This window comes from Tiliqua scincoides, chromosome 2 (assembly GCF_035046505.1).
Source record: "Tiliqua scincoides isolate rTilSci1 chromosome 2, rTilSci1.hap2, whole genome shotgun sequence".
Lineage (NCBI taxonomy): Eukaryota > Metazoa > Chordata > Lepidosauria > Squamata > Scincidae > Tiliqua > Tiliqua scincoides.
The window spans coordinates 134,107,360-134,115,555 of NC_089822.1; positions in this window are offsets into that span (position 1 = coordinate 134,107,360).

Here is an 8,196-nt window from a genome sequence, read left to right on the forward strand (position 1 = left end):
AGAGCAAAGGGGGATTTGCAATTAGCCCACCCAGCTAATTACTAAACCGGGGAACCATTAGTCAAATGAACTGATCTCTGAGGTTACCCACAATTTACACTGGAGAGCCCAGAGGGGAGTATCGCTTCTGCTTTTCAGTGTGCTCCGTGATAGGACACTGAATGGGACAACTTGCTGGAGTTGGCTGAACCCTTACATCACTGCCACTGTACCACCCCCACCTGTGAACCCAGAGGGAAATCCCCATTGTTTGCCTTAGTCACCTGTGGTTGTAACAACATAAATACTGGAAGTTCAGTTCCTGGTGCATCATCCCAGCTTTGACCTGAGTGCCAGAAAGATGAAGAACAATCAGAGGAACCACTGGAAAAGCTGCCTCCTTGGCCTCCTGCTGTTATTTACTGCTTCTGGAGGGATGCCTTTGTCTAAAGAAGATAGCAGTGTTTGGCAGAACTGTAAAAATACCTCACAAATGATCATCCAGAAATTATGGGAGATGGGTGTCAAGACGTTTACTGTGGTGAGTAAAAAAAGAACTTGTCATCTTCATGGGACAACATGGTCCAGAGTCTCAAATAGGAACGTGTGCTACAGAGTATATTATTATTATTATTAAGAATTAGAATATCTATATACTGCTTCTTAACCAACAAAAATTCAGAAAGCCGTTTACATAGGTAAAAGGGCCCAATCCTATCCAACGTCCCAGCCCCGGTGCAGCTACAATGGAGTCCCAGGGTATGGGAGCAAATGTTCTCCTATCTTGAGGAGCCCTCTGAGACTGCCCTTCACTTACAGGATGCAGCACGCACCCTGTTGGCATAGCAGCGTCAGTGCTGGAAAGTTGGATAAGATTGGCCCCTTAGTACGTAAATAAACAAATAAAGGGTCTATAGAGAGACCCCAAGGTTCTAGATTCCCAGTTTAACGTACAGGTGAGATGGGCTCAGTTGCTGTAGTGACTCCACATTCCCCAGAGCAAAGCAAACTGGGACATGACAGGAGAAAAAGACTGAAGAACACACCCGGCCTCTAGGGAGGTTGTTTTGTAAGTGGATGTTGGTTGAGGATAAGGTTTTATTATCCAACTGTGAGAGAACAAAACTAGGGAGTCTGAGAATGGAAGGGGCTAGGAGGAAGCAGGTATAAACTAGGATTGGTGTTAGGGGCCAGAGATCTTTTGATAAGAGACAAGGGATGGTGATAGAGATGGGACAATGCCACATATGTGATCCTTGTTACTTAATCTGGAAACTGGAATAACTACTTTTGTCTAACTCTGCTCATAGTCACTAATTCAAATTAGAGTCTCCAGTTCACCCCTAGTATGCACGAAGAAGGTGGGGAGAAGAATTGAGGCACAAAACAAAATCATTAAGAATATTTTTCTATAAAGCATTTCCAGAATTTTCTCATATGAAACAATCCCTCCCAAATAGCGAACATTTTCCCACGGTCCAGATTCCTCTTGCAACCAAGAATAAAGCCATGTGATGTGATGCAATTGCTGCTTTTTCATTTAATATTCTATTATTGCAGCATCATTAGCCCTTGATTCACATGACTCAGAGGGGAGAAAAAAAAAATCCCCTCTTTGTTCCCTGCTGTAGCACAGTGAAAGGACATTAAGGACAGAAAAAAAAATCCAGCTGTTAACCTACCGATGTCTACTCAGAAGTAAGCCCTCTGGTGTTTAATGGGACATTCTCACAGATGTGTATATAAGATTGCAGCTTAAGATCATATCTATGCCACAGACTTATGTTACATTGAGACAAGGTTTTCACTCTGAAACTTTTTTCACTCACTTTTTATGGGTCATTCACATGATCCTGTGTTTTCTCTTATGCTCTTGCCATCTCTCTTCAGACCTTAGAAAGTTCCACTTTTAAGTAACAGGACTGAGGTGCAGTCTCCTCCAGTGTAGATACCTTAGTGCTGGTGTTCTGGCTTCTTTGCAGGATAGTTTTGAAGTGTGATGTTTTAGGTGATTGCCTCCTATCACCACACCTTTTCAAATCCACATCTGGGCGCACTTTCACAATTACATTTCATCCACCATCAGATGCCATGACAATTAAAGTGGCATGCATTTGTAGTGTAGATATGGGTTTTGCCTGTGTATAGTATCTCTTCTTATTGTTGCTTGGATACAAAAGGAAGGATCATACACTGGGTCTTGAAAATTGGGGAGGGCGTGGCAAGAAAAATTTGCAACATCAATGCTGCTTTGGATCTGAAGATCCTAGAAGTTTGAGCACATTCATTATCATATCTGTGCACTCCATAGTTCTCTGGCTCAGGTTCAAGTTGCAATATGGATCACGGAGAGCAGTTGATGTTAAGTGCAAAGACAACACCGCTGAATACTTATAGCACTGTTAATCTCAGTAGAGGGAAAGTGGAGGAGTCACTTGGAGCATGTTTAGAAGGCAGTTTTCTGCAACTCCTGGTTCGATGCTGCAGAATAGAAAGTACATATTAAAGCAGAGAGAGTGCATACACAAGAAGTACATGTAGGACTGATGGTGGCAAGGTAGCCTCCACCTTAAACTGGCTGCCATTAGATTGCCTCCAAGGCTGCCTCCAGATGGCAGGCCACTTCAGGGGCAGTTTGACCTGAAAAAGCAACTGCATGGACATGATTTCCCACTACACATAATTCATAGAAGAATCAACACTGAACAGGCTAGCTGGACCCAACCATCTCATAATCTCAGATACTACACTACAAGATGCAGGAGGGGCTGCAGAGGTTGACAGAAAGCATGCAAAGAGAAAGAGGAACCCCTCATGATTTGGACTCACATTTGCAAGGGCTGTGAGAGGCCCTGGTGTATAAACTTCAGAACAGTTGAAACAGAGAGGTGGTAAAAGAGGAGGTATGTGTGGCTGGGATGGTTGTGTTTAGCATGAAGCTGGATTTCAAGCATGCTTGCAGAATATCCTTGTACCTAGCGTCTGTTTTTTTTTATTCCCCCAAAGGAGACACGATGGCCCTTTCCACTTCCCCAGCCAATTGAATGCAATGACAGCTGTGATCCAGATTCTCTGAATGGAAATAAAATGGTAAGTGTTTTGAGCCAAAACGAAGGAGCTGCATTGGTCTATATTAGAACAAAAATCCACAAACTAATGCCTATTTGCACCTAGTGCAGTCTCTCTATAGTTGATCTCCTGCTTGGCTAACATTTGTAAGGTAGTAGTTATGTGCTGCATCCTGCAGTTGGGAGGCAGCCACGGAGGCCTCCTCAAGGGAAGGGAATGTTTGTTTCCTTACCTCGAAGTTGCATTGCCCTTATGTTGGTGCTGGAAAGTGGGTTAGGATTGAGCCCTAAGTCTGTGAAAGTTAATACACCACCTGCACTAAAGAGCCAGGGTGGTGTAGTGGTTAGGGAGGTGGACTCAGACCTGGAAGATCCAGGTTCAAATCTCCCCTCAGCCACGAAGCTTCCTGGGTGACCTTGGGCCAGTCACTTTCTCTCAGCCTCACCTACGTCACAGGGTTGTTGTGAGGACAAAAGGAGAGGAGCAGCTGTGTTCACTGCCCTGAGCTCTTTGGCAGTATAAAAATGTGAAAAATAAATATATAATGGTTTTGAAAATGTATTCTGGGAGACTCTGGGCTTTCCTGGATGGAAGCTTACCGAGAATTCATCAGTGAGAAGACAGACACATGTCCCTGAAAGACAGCTTTTCTGTTACTACTGGTAAACGCATGCAGTGTGCAAACACTAGACAACACTGAGTATCTTTTCAGGCACACTCATTCAAACAGGGCCTGTCCAGAGTCCTGTTTAAACCAAAGAGAAAGAAAAGGGGAGAATTCACAGCTTAGTGCAGTGGTTCTCACACATTTAGCACCAGGACCCATTTTTTAGAATGATAATCTATCAGGACCCACCAGAAGTGATGTCATGACCGGAAGTGACATCATCAAGCAGGAAAATTTTTAACTATCCTAGGCTGCAATCCTACCCACACTTACCCAGGAGTAAGTCCCATTGACTATCTGTTAAGAGAATATACATAGTAGCTTGTTAAAAGTACAGGTCTGTAACTTTTCCCCAAATGCAGTCACATACCAAGGGAGCATCAAGTCTAATATATTCAAAATAAAATATTGAAATGAATGGGGACCCACCTGAAATTGGCTCACGACCTACCTAGTGGGTCCTGACCCACAGTTTCAGAAACACTGGCTTAGTGGTATTGAACATGCTTCGCATGTAAAAACTCCCTGTTTTGACTGGCAGGTAGCAGGGTCAAGTCTCTGGAGAGATCCCACCTGCCAGAGCATATTATAATATTTAATATTATAGCAATACATTTAACATTGAGCTAGATGGACCAATATTAAGGCAGCTTCAAATGAAAATACTAGAGTGATGGTTCAATTTTCTCGAGACAGAACATCCAAGTTCCTTTTGACACTACTTTATGTTTCCCCCCCAAGATGGAAATGGCAGGTGTTAACCGAAAACAGTGGCAAAATTTGGAATTTTAGCAGAGGTGTGATTGGGCAGCAGTGTGTTCACCCAGAATGAATGGCAGCACCAAAGATAAAATAGCTTGTGCTTTTTAACTCAGGTCTTATTTTGTGTGGAAAATGTATGTTTGTGGGGGGGGGGGCAGGAATTCTATAGTTTTCAAACATTAAAAATTGCTATACTAAAATCTGTGTCATGGAGGCTCCTAGTGGTTTCTTATCATCATTCAGCCTCAGGCACATCCATTCTGTGGGCCTCTAGCCTGGCAGATTAAAAAACACAGTAAACTAACCATAGGCTCCTGTTTGCTCTTTCCTAGCCCTGCTTGCAGAAGATCAGACAGAGACTTCAGCAGTATCATGATCTTTTGTCATGGCTTTCTGAATTTAAATCTGAATCAAAGCCCACCATCACTGATCTCAAATGTGCTGTCCAGGACCTACTGAAAGGTCTTGGACAGATGAGTGTCCTTCCACAGGTGAGTATCTATGGGGTGAAAGGGATCTAGGCAACAGCATTGTGGGCATCATGAATCAGGGATGGGGATGATTTAAGAGAGTACATTGATATAAACTATAAAAGGCCTTGCACAAAGCAAGGCCAGCCTTTCCTTTGCTGCTGCTGCAGCATCACAGACATGAAACAGCAAGCAGTGGAGGGAGCCCTCGTCCCACAGCTCATGCAAGAAGTCGAACAGTTGCCCTCACGCTGAGAGCAGTTGCGTTGGGCCAGCACGGCATCTCCACACGGGCGGGATTGGGAGTCCCTGAGGGCTGTGGGTCTGGGCACCCCTGATGTAAGGGAAATCGTCTTCATGCCAAGTTGTCAATAGCTAGCATTTACTTATTCCCTCTGAGCTAGGCAATTGTTATTTTTACAGTTGGACATTAAAAAAAAAAATCAACATTACCAGAACGAAGAAGACAAAATAACTTGGGCTGATCCACTTTCTTCATCTAGCAACCCTTGCCCCTCACAGCTGTTGATAGAGATTTAAAAATATGGGTGGGAAGCATAATATGCAACTCTGGTTCTCTCTATTTCACAGAATGAAGGAGAAAACCCGAAACATCATGAGAATCTCACCGCCTGGGAGTTTGGACTGCTTCAAAATGAGACCCTGTCGCGCCTGCAGTCCTTCTCTGTCTTGGTGGCAAGAGTCTTTGCCCATTGTGCAGACGTGAATGAGTAGAGAATTGCAGGATATCTATGCATCTATTTATTTTATCTATTTTGTTTATTTATCATATGCCTGTATTTATTTTATCTATTTATTTTTTAAAAAATATGTGGCTCCTTCCCTGCCTCCTAGGTACTGATTTGCCAGTTGTTCAAACTGGATGGGGGAGCTGTCTGCTAATGTTTAATATTAACAAGGAACAGGTTTGTTGTAGAACCTCACCCTTTCACCCATTTTATTGCCAAACTATATATTCCCTTTTGAGGGATGATTTGTGAGGCTTTTTTTCTATTTATATATTTTGTACAATTTCTTCAAATAAAGCTCTTTTTTTAATATGGAAATAGGTTGTTGTCTCATTTGTGTGACGGAGGGAGGAGAGCACTTTGGTGAATGCCAGGCTTTGATCAGCAAGGACCGACGCTGAGAGCAAGATGCCTAGTCCCAGAAACCTCACTTATTTTTCCTGAGATTTATCTCTCAGCAATGATATCCCTGATTAGAGCCTCAAGTCTGGAGTGTGGAGAAATCAGTGACTTGTTAAAAAACTGCAGCCTTCTAGTGTCCCTTTCAGTATCTAGCTAGACATCTCAAGGACCACAGATTCTCCCAAGTTTGCCTACAGCATGAAACAGGCTGGAGAATGTATTCACCATTAGACCTACACCATGGGTAAGTACCCCAGCCTGCCATTTCAAGCTGTAGACTAGCTTGTGAGAAGGCAACTGGCTTTTCTTTCAATAAACAAAGTAATGATCCAATATGTTAATAGTTTTGCCCTCCTCCAATTAGTTTTTATTTATTTATTTTTGAGTTTATTCATTTTTATAAATTGCTTTTTTTTCTATAAATTGTAAGCCATCTTGGGCATTTGTTCCAGCAGAGGAAAGGTGGGACAAAAATCTTTTAAATAAATATGTGCATCAACCACCCTATAGTTCTAATCAAGCTGGCATGCCAAGTGGATCAGTGATGTGCAGTGAGGTCCAGGCCTGGGGAGGCAATACACACTCAGAGCCCAATCCTAGGCCTGTTCACTCAGAAGTACGTCCCGTTATAGTCAATGGGGCTTGCTCCCAGGAAAGTGTGGATAGGATTGCAGCCTCACTCTCCCCCTTTAAGTTCACCCTCTGAAACACACACTCTCCCTCCCTGCTCGGAAAATCAATAAAGATCAGTCTCTGGAACGCACTTTCTCTCACAACCCCACCAGGAATAAATAAAAAAATACCTCTTCTTCCCCCACTTGGAGCTAGGGAGCACTCAGCACAGGCCCTCTGAAGCAAGCAAAAAGCTGCCTCTCCTGGAGCGGTCGTTTGCACAGGCTCCCTGCTTTGTTCATGGCTTTAAAAAAAAACTGAAGATAAGTAATTCCTGCTGCCTCCCCAGAGCTTACTGATGCAGGAATTCTGCTGTTCTTTAATTGGAAGCCAGCTGCCCTTTTTTTAAAATTGGAAGACACCCATGATTACAGCCTAACCTGCTGGAGGCAACTCTTTCTGATGCCTCCCCAGATACTGATGACACAAGCACTGTCTTTTTTATTATTGGGCAAACTGAGGCAGCTCTCCCTGGTAGCTTTAATTCAGGGGTGCCCAAACCCCAGCCCTGGGGCCACATGCGGCCCTCAGGGAGCCCCCAGTCTCCAATGAGCCTCTGGCCCTCCAGAGATTTGTTGCAGCCCACACTGGCCTGACACAACTGCTCTCAGCGTGAAGGCAACTGTTTGACCTCTTTGCGTGAGCTGTGGGATGAGGGCTCCCTCCACTGCTTGCTGTTTCATGTCTATGATGCAGTAGTGGCAGCAAAGGAAAGGCCAGGCTTGCTTTGTGCAAGGCCTTTTATAGGCCTTGATCTATTGCAAGACCTTCATTCATTCATATAAGTTCATCTTTAATATATTCATTTATGTAAGCTTATGTAAATTTATTCAAATTTTAAATGTAAATTAATTCTTTCTTTCTCCGGCCCCGACACAGAGTCAGAGAGATGATGTGGCCCTCCTGCCAAAAACTTTGGACACCCCTGCTTTAATTGAACAGGCTTCCCCAGTGGTGGACCTCCCCAGCCCCACGCCCTGGGCCAAAGGTCTGAGATGGTGCCACCATCCCCCATGTGCAAATCCACCCCTGCCACTTACCTGGAGCAAAACAGAGCCTCGCACGACGCACCAGGGAGGCCTCTTAAGGCTTCCCCACACAGTGCTTCTGACAAACCAGAAGCAGTTTCCAATTCCATTGGGAGACTCAGAGAGGCTTCTGCACAGTCCTAGAGGTGTGTTAGGCTCTGCGCCTGGGTTATTTGCTCCTTTTAGTTAATGGCAGGTTTGTCACTGGGTTTCCCTGGCTGTTTTGTCCCTTGCAAGCCACCGCAGCAACTTGCAAGCCACCACAACAAATACTGATTGGCAGCTTTCCTTGTTCCCTCTGTGTTTGTATGTGTACTGCTTTAAATGGACAGAGTAGGAAGAAGTAGCATGGGGAAGGTACTTAAAAAAAACTTTTTTAGGTCCTTTACTTTTTCTTT